The following is a 12434-nucleotide window of genomic DNA, read 5'->3' as shown; positions in this document are numbered from 1 at the left end:
ATGTGGCTTGTGACTATGTATCAGACAGTGCAAATATAGATCATTTCCATCATTGTAGAAAGTTCTAACAGAATGTAAAACATTGCTGTTCTATAGCATCATATCTGTTCACTACCCAACTCTCTTCTTAAAATAATGGTGAAGAACTTGTAATTTTTCAGTGAAACACACATAGTCATGTCTCTGTAACTTTGCTCATTCTAGTTCTGCTTGGAATGCTTTTTATGTATTCCTAGATAATAGCCATTGCACATTCTTTAAGAGTCAGCTAAGATGTTTTCTTCTCTAGGAAATCAACTCTAAAACCTGGGGTTCATCTGAGTGCTTTCAAGACATTCTGTTTCTTCCTGGATCTTATCATGGTCCTATCTGGTTTGTGCCTAACTTCCTATGCAACAATAAACCAAAAAAATGTCTTGTTCTGTGTTGTTCTCTCAGCACTAGCACAATCTGTGGCATGTAGCAAGTGTTCTAACCCTAGCCTGAGCCCTAGACCTAACCATAACCCCTAACCCTAACTACTCTAACCCTAACCCTCCTCTAACTGTAAACATAGCACAAGCCATAGCCCTAACACTAAAACTATCCCTAACCCCACCCCTACACCTACCACAAACCCAAATGCTACCCCTACCTCTAAAAATACCCCTACCCCTAGCCCTAATCCTAACCCTATCTACTAACCCAAACACCCTAACCCTAAACCTAATCCCTAACCCTAGTGCTAACCAGAACCCCAACCCACTAACTCTACCCCTAGCCCAAGTTCTAGCCCTAACCCTAACTGCTAACCCTAACCCCAACACCCAAGCCCTAAACCTAACCCCTAACTCTCTCAACCTCATCCTCATCCTAACCCTTAACCCTAATGCTAACCCTAAACACTAACTGCCTCTGAAACCTGGCTGCCTGGGATAGAAGTGTTTATACAAGGAATGCAAAGATTGATTAACATTTGAAAATAGGTTGGTGCAATTCATTCAATTGAGAGAATATAGGTAAAAACTCACTTGATCATCTCAATAGATGAAAGAAAGTATTTGACAAAATTTCAAAAAAGGATTAGAAAATTAGTTATATTACTGAAAAACCTACAGGTAACATAATTTTAAATAATGAAATACTGAATGCTTTACCCTAAGGTCAAAGCAGGGTTGTCTGTGCTTACCACATGTATGCAGTATTGGACTGGAGGTTCTAGTCAGTGTGTGAAGGCATTAAAAATAAACAAAAAGTATACAGATTGTAAAGGAAGAAGTAAAATTTTTATTTTCAGAAGACATGGTTATATACAGAGGAACTTCTAAGAAATCTATCCCAAAAATTTCAAACCAGAACTATTTAATAAGTGATTTAGCAAGATTACAGCAGTTAAGGTCAATATATAAACTTCATTCCAGTATATGGGTATACAGTTGCATTAAAAAGCTTCTGCACAGCCAGAGAAACTGTCGCAAGAGCACACAGACAACCTGCAGAATGGGGAAAAATTTTTACATGCTACACATCCTATAAAGGGCTGATAACTAGAATCTATTTAGAATTCAGGAAAATCAGCAAGAAAAAAAATCTAAGAACCCCATCAAAAAATGGGCAAAGGACATGAATAGAAATTTTTCAAAAGAAGACAGAAGTATGGCCAACAAACATATGAAAAAATGCTCAACATCTCTAATCATCAGGGAAATGCAAATAAAAACCACAATGAGATATCACTTATCTCCAGTGAGAATGGTCTTTATCAAAAAGTCCCAAAACAATAAATTTTGGTGTGGATGTGGAGAGACAGGAACACTCATACACTGCTGGTGGGAATGCAAACTAGTGCAACCTCTGTGAAAAGCAATATGGAGATACCTTAAATAGATACAGGTGGACCTACCATTTGATCCAGCAATCCCATTATTGGGCATCTACCCAAAAGAACAAAAGACACTCTATAAAAAAGACATTTGCACTCGAATGTTTATAGCAGCACAATTCCCAATTGCAAAGATGTGGAAACAACCCAAGTGCCCATCAGTCCATGAGTGGACTAATAAAATGTGGTATATGTATACCATGGAGTACTACTCAGCTGGTGATATGGCACCTCTTGTATTTTCCTGGATAGAGCTGGAACCCATTCTACTAAGTGAAGTATCCCAAGGATGGAAAAATAAGCACCACATGTACTCACCATCAAATTGGTTTCACTGATCATCACCTAAGAGCACATTTAGGAATAACATTAATTGGATGTCAGGCAGATGTAGGGGGGAGGGGATGCGTGTATACGTACATAAGGAGTGCGATGTGCACCGTCTACGGGATGGACACGCTTAAAGCTGTGATTCAGGAGCAGGGCAAGGGCAATATATGTAACCTAAACTTTTGTACCCCGATAATATGCTGAAATAAAAAAAAAGAAAAAAAAAGAAAAGAAAATGAAATATTATCAATTACAATAGCATAAAAAATGTAAGATATTTGAAAGAAAATCATAAAATATTTGACAGTAAACCAATATGCAAGATCTCTGCATTGAAAACTACCAAATATTGCTGAGAGAAATTAAAGAAGACCTAAATAAATTGATAAATGTATCATGTTGGTGGGTAGAAGAGACTCAATATTGTTTATGTACCATCCTTCCCCAAATTCAGCTTGAGACAATGCAGTCAAAACCCAGTTTCTTTGTACTCAAGATCTCAGGATGAGTGAGTTTGAATGTGGGATCTAGAAGCCAGGTCTTCTGAGTTCCAGTCTAGAGCTAGAAAACAATATCATCTTCTCATTGCATTCTAACAGAAATTTCTGTAAAAACCCCATTTTCTCACATTGTCAGTCCAACCAGTGGCTGTTTTATTGGTCAACTGAGTGATAAAACCCTTTCCTAGAGGAAAGCCTCACTTTTCTTACTTTCCTTTTATTTTGAGTTTACACTTAGGAAGAGGAAGCCAAGGAAAGGAAACAGCCAAGGGCATTTTAACTGAGCCAAGAGGGACTTGCTTTCAATCAGGTCTTTAGTGTTACAGATTTTAGAAAATGCCTTGAGATCTCTCACTAATCTTGCCAGATCAGCATTTCAACATGGTGCTCAGCAGCAAAAGAAAGGATCAACAAACAGACAACCCACAGAATGGGAGAAAATATTTGCAAACAATACATCCAACAGGGGACTCATATCCAGAATTTACAAGGAACTCAAGGACAACAACAACAAAAAAGCAATGCTATTAAAAAGTGGGCTAAGGACATGAATAGATATTTTTCAAAAGAAAAACAAATAGCCAACAAACACGTGAAAAAATATTCAACATCACTAATCATCAGGCAAATGTAAATTAAAACCACAATGACATGCTGGGCGTGATGGCTCATGCCTGCAATCCTAGCCCTCTGGGAGACTGAGGCAGAAGGACTGCTTGAACCCAGGAGTTTGAGGTTGCTGTGAGCTAGGCTGATGCCACGGCACTCTAGCCTAGGCAACAGAGCGAGATCCTGTCTCAAAACAAAACAAACAAACAAAAAAAAAACACCACCCTGAGATATTATCTTATACCCATCAGAATGGCTACTACTAAAAAGACAAAAAATAACAGATGTTGGTGAGGATGTAGAGAAAAGGGAACTCACACACTGTTGCTTGGAGTGTAAACTATTGCAACCTCTACAGAAAACAGTATGGAGATTTTTTCAAAGAACTAAAAATAGAACTACCATTCAATCCTGCAATCCCACTTCTGGTATCTATTGAAAGGAAACTAAATAAGTATATAAAAAGATACTTGCATTCATATATTTATCACACCACTGTTCACAATAGCAAAGAAATGGAATCAACCTAAGTATCTGTCAATGGAGAATTAGATAAAGAAAACATGGTATATATACACCATGGTTTACTATTCAACCATAATAAAGAATGAATTCATGTCTTTTGTAGCAACATGGATGGAACTGGAGGCCATTATCTTAAGTGAAACAAATGAGATACAGTAAAACAAATACCACATGTTCTCACTTATAAGTGGGAGCTAAATAGTGTGTACCTTTCTTCCAACCCAGTGGGCATAATCTACATGTAAATTACCCTGTGTGTGTCAGGCTCAGGTAAGTGCCAAGAAGAAAGAAGCAGGAAGCAGTGGCTTCCAGAGCTGCAATGACCAGGGGCAGTTTCTTCTGCATCTCTGGATGCTCTAAAGCCAAGATAGCAATAATCCCAGAACAAGCATGGAGATGATGATGATGATGATGATGATGATGAGTGTGTGGTGGTGGTGGTGGTGGTGGTGTTTTAATTTTTATTTTACTTTTGGGGATGCTAAAGGACTTGCTGAGCCTTTCACATGCAAATCTGTGCCTCCTCTGAACTTGGCTGTGGGGCTTCACCCACCCTCTTCTCACATCACTCTTCACCTCAGCCCCTTGGTTGTCCTCAGGACTCTCTCAAATAGGAATGATTTGGTGACTTTGCCCTCCCCTTTTTCCTCTTTTACATCCTCCACTTCTTCTGTCCTGGGCCCCTGCTTTACCTCAGGGTCTTTCTTCTCTAGTGTGCCTCAGCTCACCTCCTCTTCTCTCTCTGGCCTCCGTGTTCGTGGCCTGAGGAACTCTGAGTTTTCCCAGCACAGGGCCTGGCCTCCTTCGACTCCCTCTCCCACGGCTCTGTGCCTGGAGTAATCTGCTCCCATCCACTGTCTTCTGCCCCCTCCAGCACTGGACTCAGCTCTCCCTTGGGCAATACAACGGGTTCCATCAGAAAATAATATTAACTATAAATGGTATATTAACCATTATATTAGTATAAAAATATATATGTATATAGATACATACATATGTATCCATATATATGGATAAATGCATATGTGTGGATAGACATACATTTTGTATGTAAACTATGATGTTACAGACATTCTCCTGCTTTTAAAATGACATTTAATATGAATATCTTCATTGATAAGGGAAAGAAATATGGATCTAGTATTATTTTTTTTTCTTTGTTTTCAACATCCTTTCATGGAAAAAATGAATCCAGTCTTATAAGGGAACTCCTGTAGTACTACAGGACTGTGGTTAGCTGGGCATGAAAATCCCACAGAATCTTGAGTCAGGGGGTGGATATTCACTAGAATTGGAATTAGAATTTTGTTGACAAGAGGCTTTTGTCACCATGAGCAGAGAGACCTCAGAGAGAATGGAAGAATACTGCAGACATGGGGTGCGTCCCATTTTCAGAATTCTTCACATACATATACCGATCATGGAACCAGAAATGCTGCCTCTTAGACATGTATTTGATAGGTCTTCCCTCAAAATTTCTACTCTCCATTCCCAGTGAAATGGTATTTAAAAAAAAGAGCTGGGAGAATGGTCAGGAATGGTGTAAACAAAGCTTTCAGCGGGACAGCTGGGGAGAGGACAGGAGCTGCCTGATGAGTTCTGGGCACCGGTCAAATCAATTACTTCTTTCTTGTCCAATGCATTGATTATAACATTGAAGGTACATTGAAGAATAATGGATTGAGGTATCATTTCAAGGGTGTTTCTTATTGTGGTAAAAAACCACATAACATAACCAGTTACCTATTTTTACCTATTTTTAGGTGTAGTGTACAGTCATGTTGACTATATGTACGTTCTCGTGCAACAGGTCTGTAGAACTTTTTCATCTTGCAAAACTGAAATTCCACACCCAATGAACAACTGCTCATCTCCCCTCCCACCAGGAGCAGGGAGTGTTTTTGATGTTTGTTGAATGAATAAATGAATGCTGATGGGCACCTATGGAGATTATCTGACTGATGTTTCCCAGCATCACATCCATGAATAGCTTTCTCTGGGGTGTGTTCAGCAAGCCCGAGTCATTGGGGTGAAGTTCATGGGTATATCGTAAAAATTCATCTCAAAATCACCATGAATGTTCTGTTCTGGCTGGGGGATTCCATGCCAATGACTGGAGGAGTGTAGTCGAGATAGCAGCACTGAGGATGTGTATAGAAAGCTCAGAATTTATGGCTGCAGTCAGATTGTCCTCATTGCTGGCATGGCTCATGCCTTTTATTTACACTCACAGAGACTTGCACACTCTGTACACAGGAAAAGGTATGGAATAACTAGTTCCTAATGAACTAGTAAATCGTAAATCCACACTGGTGCTTATAACTTCTGAACTAGAAAATATATAAATAAATTCTGTCCCTGCCAATTTAAAATCAATCTACCGACTTATCACAAAGCAACAATATCCATGATCTGTGACACCCCAGCTGTGACGATGGGTAAAGTAGTATGCAGTATGAACCTCAAGCTTCTCATCTAAGAAATGGCTTAACAACCTATTTCAGTATTGAAAGATACCATGAGCTAACGTGTAAAGTGCTTTCTACTCATCAAACCTGTGTGAAATACAAGTCATACCTATTATTCCTTAAAATGGCATAGAACCTTGAAGTAGTGTCCTATATTGTGCAGGACTGGACAGACTTCATGCAGACCATTTTGTCAGCAAGTTAAACTCTCTCATCTCTACAGAACTCACAAGCCTATTGTAAGTTACCAGTACAGATGGCCTAGATTGGAAACTCAGAGGCCCCTGAGACTGCTGTACTGATTGACGGTCCTATTGACCCTTCTGTAGTGAGGCCTCACATTCTCTGGGGCCTGTGACCAGCTCTAGCCTCTCAAGGGAAGCACTCAAATGCCCCAGGCAGTGAGTGGGGCCCTGGAGCTCCCAAGGGATTCCTTGCTATCTACCATAGCAGAGATGAGTGGAAGAGGCTGAGCTGGAATAGGCCAGCTGAGCCTGCCTTCAGGCTCCACAGAGGCAGAACCTAGAACTGTTTCAACAGGGATCAAAGCTGGCTCCCAGGCCACTGGGGAAGGCCACTAGGGAGGGGATGAAGCGGCCTCACCAAACCCGAAAGTCTACTCCTGGGGAAGGGGCCATCTGGGATTTGCAGACTGGCTGTGGAGTTTTGCTCTTCTCCCTCCTCCCCTGCCCTGTGTGTCTCATTCCAGTGTCTGGTTGCAAACCGGTGCCAGACTGGGTTGAGCTCGCCAGCAATGGCACCACAAGGTCTGGCCCCAGTCTGAAAGGGCAGCTTTCCTGTGGGGGTGGGTGCTCCACCAGTTTCTTGCAGCTCAGATCCGCGCTGCACTCTCCTGTCAGTTCTGCCCACATGGGCTCCCCTGCCTCCCGAGTGTAGTTCTCAAATCTCCCCTCTGTGCTCTCAAGCAACCCCATCGAGTCTTGGGGGAACAGAATCCAGCTGTGTGCCTGTCTCACCTGCAGGCATCTCCAGAGAGTGCCAGCGGGCAGGAAACTCCCAGACTGAGCACCCCTAGGTCTACTGCAGGTCCTCAAGGGGAAAGGAGCGGGCCCCACTCTCTGTGAAAACCTCAGACTCGTGGGTGCACTGACAGAGAGGAAGCAGCCACTTTTGAAAGTCTTGGCTCAATGGTTCCTCTTGGCTATGGTGAGTGGGGAAGAAAGAGAATAAACAGAGACGAGGCGGCACCCCAGCCCCTCTGGTCCCTCTCCCTCGAAGGAAGCCCACATGGAATGTCCAAACTCTGGAATCACACAAGTTCTCCAGGGCCCCCTGATGTCTGGACAGGAGTTGGGAACTGTCTGTGTGGGAACAGGTAATGTGAAAACTGAAGGTCTAGAGCTCCCTGAAGAGGACAAAGGGCCACTATGGATGGAGAAGCATATGGCACCTGCCATCTCAGCTCCATACGGTGGCTATGAGGAGCTACCAAACGGGCTGAAAGCCTGATGCTTTATTTTCAAGAAGCTCCCAGTTGAGTGGTCGCAACAGCCATTGGGCTCATGAGGGTGGAAAAGCTCCCAAGCAGTTCAGAAGCCCACTGACTAAGCAAAGTTGTGAGGGAAGGAGAAAGGAAACCCCCATCTACCATCTCCTCTGGGCTCCAAGCTTCTCCAGGGTTGATCTCTGCTAATATCTTTCTTCTTCTTGTTCTGCTCTACAATTTCTTCCCATGAAATCTCCAGCAGTTTCTGGAACTTTTCCCTCCAAATTACACCTGAACTGTGCCTCTCCACCCCACCCCCTTATCTGAGACCTTTTCTTCCCTCTGGGACCATCTGGCATCCAATGTCTCTAGTCAGCACCATCTTCCCTCCTCATCTAGGGGAAATCTCTTTCTATATAACAGGAGCAAAGAAGGAAAGAGAGATGAACACAGATTTTGAAGTTTTCTTGGTGAACAATTCCCGTCTAATGGCATCTAGTTCCTCCGTGAATGATGAGTCCAACACAACTGCTAAGAAGTAGAGATGGCCTAAGTCTGAGAAAAGTACAGAAGGTTTGAAATAGATTTGAGTAGCATGGGAAAGAAAGTGAACTTAAAAAAAAAAAAGTGACCTTAGCTCTGTTTTGTTTACAGTTAATAAGTACCAAACAATTATATTTTGAATGACTGAGTGAATTATTTCCAGGTGGTGCTGGGGTTGACCATGAGTGCTATCATAGTGCCAGTAGACTTGTGAGGTTTAATTCAATAGTGATCAGTCACTTATAGGAAGACATTTCTGGAAAAGGCAGAGAGATGGAATTTTGCCAAATAGGAAGGATTAAAGCGGATTGGATGAGGCCTATTTGAAGTGGAAATCTTCAAACAATATTGGTTACCTGATAGACCATGAAGTCTGCCTTGACAAGGGAGGAAATGAAAACAAAAATTGGGTGGATTTATAAGTAGAAAAATTAATAACCCGGAGTTGAAAAAATGACAAATTGAGGGCATATGCTAGAAGAATAGAGGGATGAGGTCAAAGTGTGGAATGTCAAGCTGTATTAGCACAGATGTCAGAGGTGTTCCTGATGATCAGTTCTGGGTGTGGCAGTAACCAGAATGGAGGTAAAGGACCCTAAGATGGGAAGATGGAGGACTTGAGAAGCCAGGCTATCTGGTGTGATCTATCCACATGGATGTTGGGGTTTTCCATTGATTCTCCATCTCTGCAAGTTCCTCACCCTTGGCCCCATCCCCCTTTTTGTCCTCCCCAGAGCCTCAATAGACTCTGCATTCTTTTAGCAACCCTCAGCTTCAGACACTGCAGGGTCAATGGCATAACCCTGGACAAGAAAATAGAAGAGGAATAAGGGGGCTGTAGTGGACATTTGTTTTTGGTTTTTGTTTTGACACCCCACTATCATAAATTTTTTTGGAAAAACTACCTCAAGTATCCTCTAGGAAACTCACCACATTTTTGAGTCCCAGTCTGTACAGGTGGAGTTGCCTTATCTCCAGATCCCTATTTTAAGGGGTGAATATGTGCCCAGTCTTGGCCAAAAAGAGCATTCACTAAAGGTTCATGGTGAGCCCCCCAAAAATCTGTAACCCTGGTGCATAGTCCAGGACTCACCTCTGGATCATGAGCTGCAGGTGTTGGGAGGAATATCTACCATGCTCCACCAAGCCCACAAAGATCAAAGGCAGCACCTACATCCTGATATGTGAACTGTACACAATAAGAGCAAGATCTTGCATGTTGTCATCAAGCATAGATGAAAGGAAGGCACTGAGGTCATCTTCCCTTAAGAGGGGGATGCCATGCCTGACAACAGCCCTGCAGATATTGCTTTAGTGCCCAAAGAACAGCCCCATGTACATTTCTGCCAAATGGCACCAGTAAGCCCTGCAGTGCCCTGATCAGCCTCAAGGAAGTGGTGTCTGGATAGGACTAGGAAAGTCAGGGAGCAGGACAGGGTCATGATATGGGCAGAATGGAGCACAAACATGTTTGTTCCAACAGCAATGGCATTCTTTTCCATCTTCATTTCCCCCCTCTACTTTCCCACTCACTGTAAGGCATCTTTTCCTTATTCACAGCTTTATTTTACCCTGGGAGGTAAGTGGCTGCCTGCTCAATATTCCTACCACTGACAGCTAAGAGATCCTTTTGCCCCACAAATGTCATCAATCCAGGCAAACTGAGGAAATATCAGGGAGGGGAACCGCTTCCTCAAGGTGACTTTCCAGTAAGGAAACCACAACATCAAGGTCAAAGTGTGCTTCCCCAACACGTAAGCATGCCTCACATGACAGATTCTTAAGCAGCATCTACCCTGTTACTAAGACCCTCCCTCAACCAGCCCAGTATCCACTGCAGCAATAACACCCCAAACACTCCCAGCCACCTATGTTATCTTCTGGCACTAACAACTTTTTCTAAAAAATGACTAAGCCACTATTTTCTGAAATATATACCTATCTTTGACCCTGTCTTCAGATATGAAAGACCTATCTTCCTTACTGCTCTATAGGATATGAAATAGCCAATAAAGGGGAGGGTGTGGGCTGCAATGCACCATTAAGGCAAAGCTAAGAGGTAGGAACCAGAGCCCATCTTCTCAGAATTCATCAGGGAAGACAGAAGGTTTGAGGGCACGTGATATTCATTCCTCAACAAGAGCTCCAGAAGACTGGTCATCTTTTAGAAGACAAAATAGGCAATCATGAAGAGCTGAACTAATTCTTACATTTCCCTAAGCACAAGCTCTAGGTTATCCAAAACTTATGTCCCCTACTGAGTACACAGAAAAGACACCACTCTCATTAGAACATTTATTGAGAGAAATTGATGCTCTCAATGAAGACATCAGAGTTAGGCAGGGAGAGAGGTAACCAGATACTACAAGAATGGCTGCAGGGTCTCCTGCAAAAGAGGCATCACAAAAGTGGAGGGCAAGAAGCTCTTGTTTGAAATCAGATTGTGCCAAGTTGGAGGGGAACAAGTCCTTGCCATGAGGCTGCCCCCAGGAGAATTCTGAAGTTGAAAGTCTTGGAGGGTCAATGCCTCTGATTGTTGGGACAAGTTCACCAAGTTCACCAATTCGTCAGCGCTATCTGGAGAAAACATCTTCAAAACAGGCTTCAATAAGATGGAAATAGATTTAGATTGAATCACAGCTAAAGTGCCATCTGGCAGTGGTGAAGCAGACTGGGTTACTGGTGTGTGATGACGAGTATGGGAATCAATGGGATCTGTTCCCTGGGATAAATTTTGTAAAGAGATTGATATCTTGGGAAAGGCTGGGGTAAAAAAAAAAAAAAAAAAAAAAAAGGTGGTATTCAGAGAGAAAGTGGCCTCTGGTTGGAGAACAGGATCTTCTCCCTTAGTGGGAGAGGTGGAAAGGTAAGTGGCTGGGGTGGAGAATGATCCACTGGGAATTTGGAATTCAAGGGAGGAACAGGCCCTGGTGGCAGAGTCATCCAGTGATGAAGGTGAAAGTAGTTCCGGTAAGGGGGTCATCAGGTTATGTGAGAGAAAGGAGGGTGGAGGTGGAGAAGACTCAGGCAGAGGGGCTGGAATGATGTCTCCTGGAGGGCCTGCTGATAGCACGAAGGACAGAGAGAGTGATGGCTCTGACATGGAAATGGTAGAAGCACAAAGGAACACAGAGGGAGAACCATCTTCCAGGGACTCCCAGGACATCAGTGTCTTGACTTCAACAGCTGTTCTCTGGCACACCTCACAGAGAGGGTCTGGACATGAAAGTTGACTAAAGTGGATGGTATCATGATGCTGGCCCAGGGGGCTGCAGAAGACAGGAGGTACAAAGCTGCAGCCAGGACCAGATTCAGGAAAGGGGAGACTGCTTTCTTAGTGGGGCCAGGGCCACCTGAAGCCTGCTATCTCTCCCACCTTGCCCGCCACCCACGACTTCTCAATACACTCTCTAGCCTCTCTCCAAGGCCTTCACTCACATACCTGTTCCCATGGCTACCCCCATCCCATGACTACGGTGGGGTGCACTGAATCCCTGAAATGCATAGGACATTCTTTAAAAAGGGACCCAAAAAGAAGGGGAAAGATTAATCACCTTTTCAGAACTGAAAGCAGCTTCCTTCCCTCCTCTGCTCCTCTCTGGCAAACTCTCCAACCTGGGAAACCAGGAGAGTCACACACAAGGAAGGTAGAAACATAGGGATCATGCAGTAGTCCCTTTATGGGAGAACCTTGGGATATTGAAGTCTGATCAGTAGACAAAGTCAACCAACAGACAAGGTCAAGTTGTCAATAATATTAACAAGGTTCACATGTGTATGTGGTTTCATTTATAAAGTACTTACACATACATTATTCCACATGCTGCTCAAAACCACCATGTGAAGCACAGACGTCAGTGGCTACCTCAAAGAGGAATCTGAGAACCAGGGAGTCAAAGTACTTATTCAAAGTCAAGAAACAAGTTCTGACTCCAGACCAACAGATAGTCCTTTCTTGACCTCTCACATGGCCACCTACTGGGGAATACCCATTGCCCAGGCCCCACAGATGGGCAGAGCAGGGACTCTGAGAAGTGTCTCAGATCTGATTGTCTTCCTGTGAGCCCTCCTCTGAGGGCTCTGTTTTCCAAAGAGACTGTACATAGCAAGTGACATGGTCAGAGATCACGGACCTGGGATCTCATGGAAAG

Source organism: Lemur catta, chromosome 18 (genome assembly GCF_020740605.2).
Source record: "Lemur catta isolate mLemCat1 chromosome 18, mLemCat1.pri, whole genome shotgun sequence".
Lineage (NCBI taxonomy): Eukaryota > Metazoa > Chordata > Mammalia > Primates > Lemuridae > Lemur > Lemur catta.
Note: the sequence above shows the minus strand (reverse complement) of the source record.